This window comes from Primulina eburnea, unplaced genomic scaffold (assembly GCF_022965805.1).
Source record: "Primulina eburnea isolate SZY01 unplaced genomic scaffold, ASM2296580v1 ctg1233_ERROPOS170263, whole genome shotgun sequence".
Taxonomy (NCBI): Eukaryota; Viridiplantae; Streptophyta; class Magnoliopsida; order Lamiales; family Gesneriaceae; genus Primulina; species Primulina eburnea.
Window position 1 is genome coordinate 93,421 of NW_027330766.1, and position 9,342 is coordinate 102,762.

Sequence of the window (9,342 nt, forward strand, 5' to 3'; positions counted from 1 at the left end):
ATGACTCAGCCTGAGAGGCAAGCTTCATCGGTTCACTCCTTTCAGCCGCCACCTACACAGACCCAACCTCGAGCCAGAGGTGGTCAGACCGGGAGTCAGCAGACTCGACAACAGGCTCAGGTGTTTGCATTGACGGAAGAACAAGCCCAAGATGCACCAGACGATGTCATCGCAGGTAACTGTTCTCTTCGCGGTTATCCTGCTTATATATTGATAGATATAGGTGCATCGCATACATTCATCTCAGAACGATTCGCGTTATTGCATTCCTTGCCTGTTGAGTCTTTGTTGGATGTAGTGTCTGTTATTCTCCGTTGGGAAGTGGTTTGATATATGTAACTATGGTTAGACATTGCATTTTACATTTTGAGGGTCATGAAATTGATCTAGATTGTATAGTACTTGGACTAGCTGATTTTGATTGCATTGTTGGGATTGACATGTTAACGAAGTATAGAGCCACCGTGGATTGTTTCCACAAGATTGTTAGATTCAGACCGGAAATGGCAGAAGAGTGGAAATTCTACGGTAAGGGTTCTTGATCTTGGATTCCCTTGATTTCGGCTTTGACTATGAATAAGTTGTTGCAGAAAGGAGCAGATGGGTTCCTTGTGTATGCTGTAGATGTACAGAAATCGAGCCCGGCATTGGAAGATTTGCCAGTAGTACGGGAGTTTGCAGATGTGTTCCCAGATGAAATCCCCAGGCTACCTCCAGCTCTAGAGGTAGATTTTAGCATAGATCTTATGTCAGGTACTATTCCTATATCTCGAGCTCCGTATAGGATGGCGCCTGTTGAACTTAAAGAACTAAAAGCACAATTGGAAGATCTTCTAGCCAAGGGATATATCCTACCTAGTGTATCTCCTTGGGGCGCACCAGTGCTCTTTGTGCGAAAGAAAGATGGATCGATGCGATTGTGTATAGACTACCGGCAATTGAACAAAGCGACAGTGAAGAACAAATATCCATTGCCGCGCATCGACGATTTATTTGATCAGTTGCAGGGATCCTCTATCTATTCCGAGATCGATTTGCGATCCGGATATCATCAACTCAGAGTTCGAGATGTCGACATACCGAAAACAGCATTTCGAACCAGGTATGGACATTACGAATTTATTGTCATGCCTTTTGGGTTAACAAATGCTCCCGCAGTATTCATGAGTTTGATAAACCGAGTCTTTCAGAGGTACTTGGATGACTTTGTGATTGTGTTTATTGATGATATCTTGGTGTATTCTAAGAATTTGAATGAGCATGCCAATCATCTGAGAATTGTGTTGCTAACACTGAGAAATGAAATATTATATGCTAAATTGTCCAAGTGCGAGTTTTGGTTGAGACAGGTTGTCTTCTTGGGTCATATTATATCTGGAGATGGTATTGCTGTAGATCCGAGTAAAGTGGAAGCTGTGATCAATTGGCCGAGACCGACTTCTGTGCCAGAGATACGCAGTTTCATGGGTCTGGCAGGGTACTATAGACGATTTATTAAAGATTTCTCCAGTATTGCAAAACCAATTACTCAGTTGACACAAAAGAATGCGCCATTTGTATGGTCCGAGGATTGTGAGTCTAGCTTTGTGGAATTGAAGAAGAAGCTGACCAGTGCTCCAGTACTGACGATACCTTCAGGTACGGGTGATTTCGTTGTATATTGTGATGCCTCTCACCGAGGGTTGGGATGTGTTCTTATGCAGCGAGGTCATGTGGTCGCATACGCCTCGAGACAACTGAATCCACATGAGATTCGATACCCCATTCATGATCTTGAATTGGCGGCTATCGTATTTGCATTAAAGATCTGGCGTCACTATCTCTACGGCGAGAAATTTGAGATTTACTTCGATCACAAGAGCCTGAAGTATCTATTTTCTCAATCAGAACTGAATATGCGACAGCGTAGATGGCTTGATCTACTGAAAGATTTTGATTGCGAGATCAAATACTATCCAGGGAAGTCAAATGCAGCAGCGGACGCCTTGAGTCGAAAGGTTTGTTCCCTATCCTTATCGACGATAGGTGTTACAAAGTTAGTTGAAAATTGTTGTCTGTCTGGATTAGAATTTGATACAAAGAATAGGCCACTACAACTTGCTACAATCCAAGTTGAGCCTGATTTGATTATGCGGATCAAAGAAGCCCAAAGAACCGATCAGAATGTGCAGAGATCGATTCAGATGGTTAGATCAGGGCATTTGTCAGAATACCAGGTACGTGATCATGTGTTGTATGTGAATAACCGTCTTGTAGTGCTAGATGTTTCAGATTTGAGACATTAGATTCTATCAGAAGCGCACTGTAGTCGTTTTAGCAATCATCCTGGTGACCGGAAGATGTACAATGATTTGAAGACACAGTTCTGGTGGAGGCAGATGAAGTCAGATATTGCAGAATTTGTGTCTAAATGTTTGAATTGCCAGCAAGTGAAAGCGGAGAGGAAGAATCCCGGAGGTTTACTTCAGAGTTTAGCCATTCCAGAATGGAAATGGGATCACATTTCCATGGATTTCGTGACGAAGTTACCTCGATCATCTAGAGGCTGTGATGCGATTTGGGTCATTATTGACAGACTGACCAAATCAGCTTGCTTTATTCCGTACAGAATGACGTATCGGCATGATCAGATGGAGGAGATATATGTCCGAGAGGTAGTCAGATTACATGGTGTGCCGAAGTCTATCGTATCAGATCGTGATCCACGATTCACTTCACACTTCTGGCACAGTTTACAGCAGGCTTTAGGTACGACATTACACCTGAGTACTGCTTATCATCCTCAGACAGACGGACAGTCAGAGCGAACTATCCAGACTCTAGAGGATATGTTGAGAGCCGTAGTGCTAGATTTTGGCACTAGTTGGCAAGATTCTCTACCTCTTTGTGAATTCTCTTACAATAACAGCTATCAAACAAGTATTGAGATGGCAGCGTTTGAAGCTTTATATGGTAAGAAGTGCAGATCTCCGCTCTACTGGGATGACATCTCAGAGGTACCAGAACTTGGGCCGGATATGATACGTGACATGACTGAGAAAGTGAAGATTATTCAGAAGAGAATGAAGACGGCACAAGATAGGCAAGCCAAATACGCCAATATCAGACGTATACCGTTGGTATTCGAGCAAGGAGACAGAGTATTTCTGAAGATTTCTCCACTCAGAGGCGTTGTCAGAATTGGCAAGCGTGGGAAGTTGTCTCCTAGATACGTCGGTCCTTACGAGATCTTAGAGAAGATTGGCGACCGAGCCTATCGACTTGCTCTTCCTCCTTCGTTATCCGGGATACATGACGTTTTTCATGTGTAATGTTGCGTAGATATATGCCGAATTTTTCCCATGTCATTCAACCTGACGAAGCGGAACTTGATCAGACCTTGAGCTATGTTGAGCAACCAATACAAATTCTTGATCGGAAATAAAAGAAGCTCAGGACAAAGACTATTCCGCTAGTGAAAGTCCAATGGAGTCGACATGGCATAGAAGAAGCGACTTGGGAGACAGAAGCCGATATGCGACAAAAACATCCCGAGTTATTTACATGATGTAAATAAATCTTCAGTTCTGAAGTATATTACTTGTCATGTATGTTTAATAGATTTCCTGTGATTTCGAGGGCGAAATCATTTCTTAGAGGGGGAGAAATGTAAGGTCCGAGATTTATTAGTATTCATTAATATGAGACTCGGAAGATATGAGAATGCATGACGTGTGAGGAGAGGAGAAAAGACATGAGAATTTGGGTTTTGCAAGACCGCACCCCCGCCCAGAACATGAGTGCACCCGCAGTCATGCAATTGTGGATTTTGGCAAGAAAAGCCGAAGCTACACCGCACCCGCGGTGCAACCAAGACCGCACCCGCAGTTCATTGACAGAAAGTTGGAAAATTTTATTCGAACCAAGACCGCACCCGCGGTGCAAGAAGACCGCACCCGCGGTTGTGCGACCGCACCCGCGGTCTGACATGTACCGCACCCGCGGTCGTCATTTTTGAAAAATAAAAACCATGCCGAAGCATGAGCGCACCCGCGGTGCTGCATGCGAGAAATCCACCATCTCTTTTTGTTGTGACACATGGCATATATATATATATATATATATTTGGTGCATGAATCAGCCATTTTCTCATTCCAGCAGCTGAGAACCGAGCCTTCCTCCAAGAATTCCTCAAGTTCCTCAAGGTTTGAGGTAAGATTCCTTAAGATTTAGCCATCCGATTTTTATACAGAATAGAAATTATTGATCCTTGCATCAAGAGCTTCAAAGTGATGTAAGTTTCCTTCCATTCCTGCATGATTTGAGATATGGTGATTGGGGGAATTATGAATTACACTAGATTATGTGTTCTTGTTAAGTTGGTGATGGTAGATTCGAAATCGGAACGAAGAAATGATATCGTACTCAATTGTTATGATGTTTCAGCATGTTTATTGTTGAGTTATGCAGATTTTTAAGAGTATGATGTTCTATGAGGTTGATTATGGATTGTGGAAAATTAGATATTGATATATGTGGAAAGTTGGATTGATCGGTATCGAGAAACTACGCCGTTATGCCGTCAAATTATGTTTAGATGTGCTAGTGATTTGTAGAAGTGTTGAATTGGGTTAAGAATTAATAGAAGGTGTATTGATCATTGCCATTTCAGATTCATTGTGCCTCACTTCGATATCGAGACCTCGACATTGATAAAAGTTTAGCAACGAAAGGTATAATGCATGTTTTGTTTGGGGAGATACAACTCAAATGAGATCCCATTTGAGTTTCCCAACCAAAATCACATACTAGATTTATTATTTATATTGTAATATAATTGTGATTTGTTTATAGACTTGTATTCAAATCTTTTGAGATGATTATGCTTTGTTTACAGATTGTTATTCATTGCATTTAAGATAGGGAGTCTTGACAGATCAGTCAAACTTCTAGACGTTCGGTGATATCACAGCTTAGGAGAAGATCACCTCTCCTATTGTAGATGTGGATACAGATCGGGCCGAAGTCTAGAAATAAGACGTACAGTCACCCCGATTGGGAGGGTAGGTGATAGATCGTCTTATTCACACCGGGATCCCTAGAGTTATAGTCGAGTCGAGTCCAGACATGGTTTAATTCACATCGCATGTTTATATGGATGTCATTCATAATAGCATGTTTCATGTTTTAGATTTATCATATGCAAGTATACATGTTTATACTGGGATTTGTTCTCACCGGAGTTTCCGGCTGTTGTTATGTCTGTATGTGTGCATAACAACAGGTGGGGCAGGATCTAGGTCGAGACAGAGATGAGATCGTGATAGCGTGGTGACTCGGGCGCAGCAGAGGACTAGTGGTTTTGCTAACTTTGTACTATTTGTAGATAGTAGTTGTTTTAAACACTAGTTTGTATAAATGTATAAATACAACACTTGTATTTACATTTGATGAAATAAAGTAGAAATACATGTTGTGCTTAGTTTTATTAACATTTGATGTAATGATAAAAGCAAAAAAATAAAATAAAATAAAATAAAATAAAATTTGACCCACATTTTCTCATAGATCCACTTAATCCCAAAGAAATGAATTGGAGCCCGGGTCCCCACAAAGCATCATCGATTTTATGACAAGCTATAAAATGTGCCATCTTAGAGAATCTATCAACAACAACAAAAATAGAATCCCTCCCCTTCTTAGTCCTAGGAAACCATAAAATAAAGTCCATAGAAATGTCAATCCAAGTTCTTTTTAAGAATAGCACGCAAAAGTGTTCCCAAAGTTCTATTGACAGCTTCAGTTTGTCCATCCGTTTTAGGATGACAAGTAGTAGAAAACAACAATTTTGTGCCAAGTTTAGCCCATAAAGTCTTCCAAAAGTAATCAAGGATTTAACATCGCGACCAGAAACAATAGTCCTAGGCATGCCATGCAACGTAACGACTTCTCTATAGAACAAATCCGCAATGTTTGAAGCTTCATCGGTTTTATGAAAAGCTATAAAATGTGCCATCTCAGAGAATCTATCCACAACAACAAAAATAGAATCCCTACCCTTCTTAGTCCTAGGCAACCCCAAAAGAAAGTCCATAGAAATGTCAATCCAAGTTCTTTTTAAGAATAGCACGCAAAAGTGTTCCCAAAGTTCTATGGACAACTTCAGTTTGTCCATCCATTTGAGGATGATAATACTGAATCGACTACTGTGCGCTTCTGATAAAATCTGTCGTTTCAAATCTGAAACATCTGGCACAACAAGACGATTATTCACATATAATACACTGTCACGAACTTGATTTTCTGATCGATGCCCTGATATGACCATCGAAATCAAATTCTGAACATTCTGATCCACTTTATGGGCTGCTTTATTTCTCAAAATCAGCTATGGTTCGACTTGAACAGTATAGAGTCTCAATGGTTTACAATCTGTCTCAAATACCAATCCAGACAAACAGCAATCTTCAATCAAATTTGAAACACCAATCGTCGATAAGGATAAAGAACACACCTTTCGACTCAGTGCATCAGCTGATGCATTTGACTTTCCAGGATAGTACTTGATTTCACAATCAAAATCTTTAAACAAGTCAAGTCATCTTCGTTGTCTCATATTCAGCTCAGACTGTGAAAACAGATATTTCAGACTCTTGTGATCCGAATAAATCTCAAACTTATCACCATATAGATAGTGTCGCCAAATCTTCAGTGCAAATACAATGGCCGCCCATTCAATATCATGAATTGGGTAGCGAGTCTCATGTGGCTTCAATTGTCTCGAGGCATAGGCAATGACATGTCCTCGCTGCATCAACACACATCCCAATCCTCTCTGAGAAGCATCGCAATAAACAACAAAATCACCAGTACCTGATGGAATAGTCAACACCGGAGCACTGGTCAATTTCTTCTTCAACTCTAAGAAAATGGATTCACACTCTTCTGACCAAATAAACGGTGCATTATTCTGAGTCAGCAGAGTAACCGACATAGCAATACTGGAAAAATCTTTAATGAATCGTCGATAATATCCTGCTAAACCCATAAAACTGCGTATCTCTGCACTGATGTCGATCTCGGCCAGTTGATCATGGCCTCAACTTTGCTAGGATCAACAGATATCCCATCACCAGATATAAAGTGACCCAGAAATACAACCTGTCTCAGCCAAAATTCACATTTCGAAAGCTTGGCATACAATTTCTCAGCCCTCAGAATTCTAAAAAATGACAGTTCTTAAATGTTCAGCATGATCATTCAAATTCTTTGAATAAATAAGAATATCATCAATAAATAAAATCACAAAATCATCAAGGTACTTCTGAAATATACGGTTCATCAAACCCATAAATACAGCTGGAGCATTCGTCAAACCAAACTGCATGACTATAAATTCATAATGGCCATACCTGGTTCTGAACGCTGTCTTCGAAATATCAGAATCTTTGACTCTCAGCTGATGATATCCAGATCTCAGATCGATCTTGGAATAAACAGAAGAACCCTGCAACTGATCAAATAAATCATCGATGCGAGGCAAAGGTTATTTTTTCTTTACCGTATCCTTGTTCAGTTGTCAGTAGTCAATACAGAGTCTCACTGAACCATCTTGCTTTCTGAAAAACAACACTGGAGCACCCCAAGGAGAAACACTCGGTCTGATGTAACCATTGGCCAGTAAATCCTCTAACTGCTCTTTCAACTCTTTCAATTCAATCGGTGCCATTTTGTACGGTGTTATAGAGATAAAACTGTACCTGGTATCAGTTCCATGTTGAAGTCTATCTCTCGGACTGGAGGCAATCCCGGAATCTCATCTGGGAAAACATCGGCACACTCGCATACCACTGGCAGGTCTGCCAATGATGGGATCGACTTCAGTACATCTACTGAATAGACAAGGAATCACTCTGCTCCTTTCTGTAACAATCGAGTTAAGATAACGCAGATATCAAAGGAATTCTAGATCTAGAACCCTTACCGTAAAATTTCCACTCTTCAGCCATTTCAGGTCTGAATCTCACAATTTTATGGAAACAATCTACGGTAGCTCTCTACTTGGTCAGCATATCGATACCAATAATGCAGTCAAAATCAGACAACCCAAGTACAATACAATCTAACTCAATCTCATGCCCGTCATACTGTAGCATGCAATGTTTAACAGAATTTGCTGATATCAAACATGTCCCCAAAGGAGAAGAGATAGATACTACAGCAGATAATGACTCAACATGCAAAGCATGTATCAATGCAAATCTCTCAGAAATAAATGTATGGGATGCACCCGTATCAATCAATACGTAAGCAGGATAACCACAAAGAGAACAGTTACCTGCCACAACATCATCTGGTGCTTCCTGCGCCTGTTCTTCAGTCAAAGCAAATACTCTGGCCTGCTGTCTAGGAGGCTGGCTAACTATCTGGCTTCTTCCTAGCCTTGGCTATGACTGGGCTGGTGCTGGCTGGAATGTGTGAACAGCAGATGATCGTCTATCAGGCTGTGCCAATAATCCAGATGATTCAGTTCCCTGGGATTTTTGGGAACTACTTTGTGGACAGACTCTAGAAAAATGTCCCTGCTGTCTGCAGATGTTGCAACTACCAAACACTCTTTGGCATTGCTCTGTGGGATGTCTACCTCCGTAATTTCTGCAATAAGCCCCTGTATAACTCTGTCTTGAACCACTGGAGCTAGAAGAACTGCTGTCAGACTTCTTAAACTGTTTTCCTCTAGCTTTCAACTTATCTTTCTTCCCACCACTGCTACTGCTGCTATCAAATCTGGGAGGGGGTTGGTGGAACTGTGTTGAGGGTGGTTGCTATGGTCTCGGTGCTGGTGCGACATAGGAAGTTCCTTTCTGTCTCATCAGACCCGCTTCTACCCCTTTTGCTCTGTTCAAAGCATCAGCAAAGTTATTCGGTCTCCCAATGTTCACCAATGTAAAGATCTCGGGATTCAACCCATTGATGAACTGATCAGCAACAGCTTCGTCATTCTCAGCAACATGTGGAGCAAATCGTAGCAAGGTAGAGAACTTGGCCACATATTTTTCTACATTCAACTGACCATGTCTCAAATTTGCAAACTCTGTACCCTTGTCCTTTTTGTACGACACTAGGAAAAATTTTTGATAAAATTCAGTCTTAAAGATGTTCCAAGTAATAGTCGTACCTCGATGCTTTAATGCTCCCTTGGTCGTGAGCCACCAATTCTTTGCAACGTCATGCAACTTGTGCCCAATCAGTCTAACTCGGCGCTCATCAGTGTAATCCAATGAATCAAACAGCATTTCTATGTCATCTAACCAACTCTCACAATCAACTGACGTCTCGGTACCCTTCAGAGTCGGCGGTTTA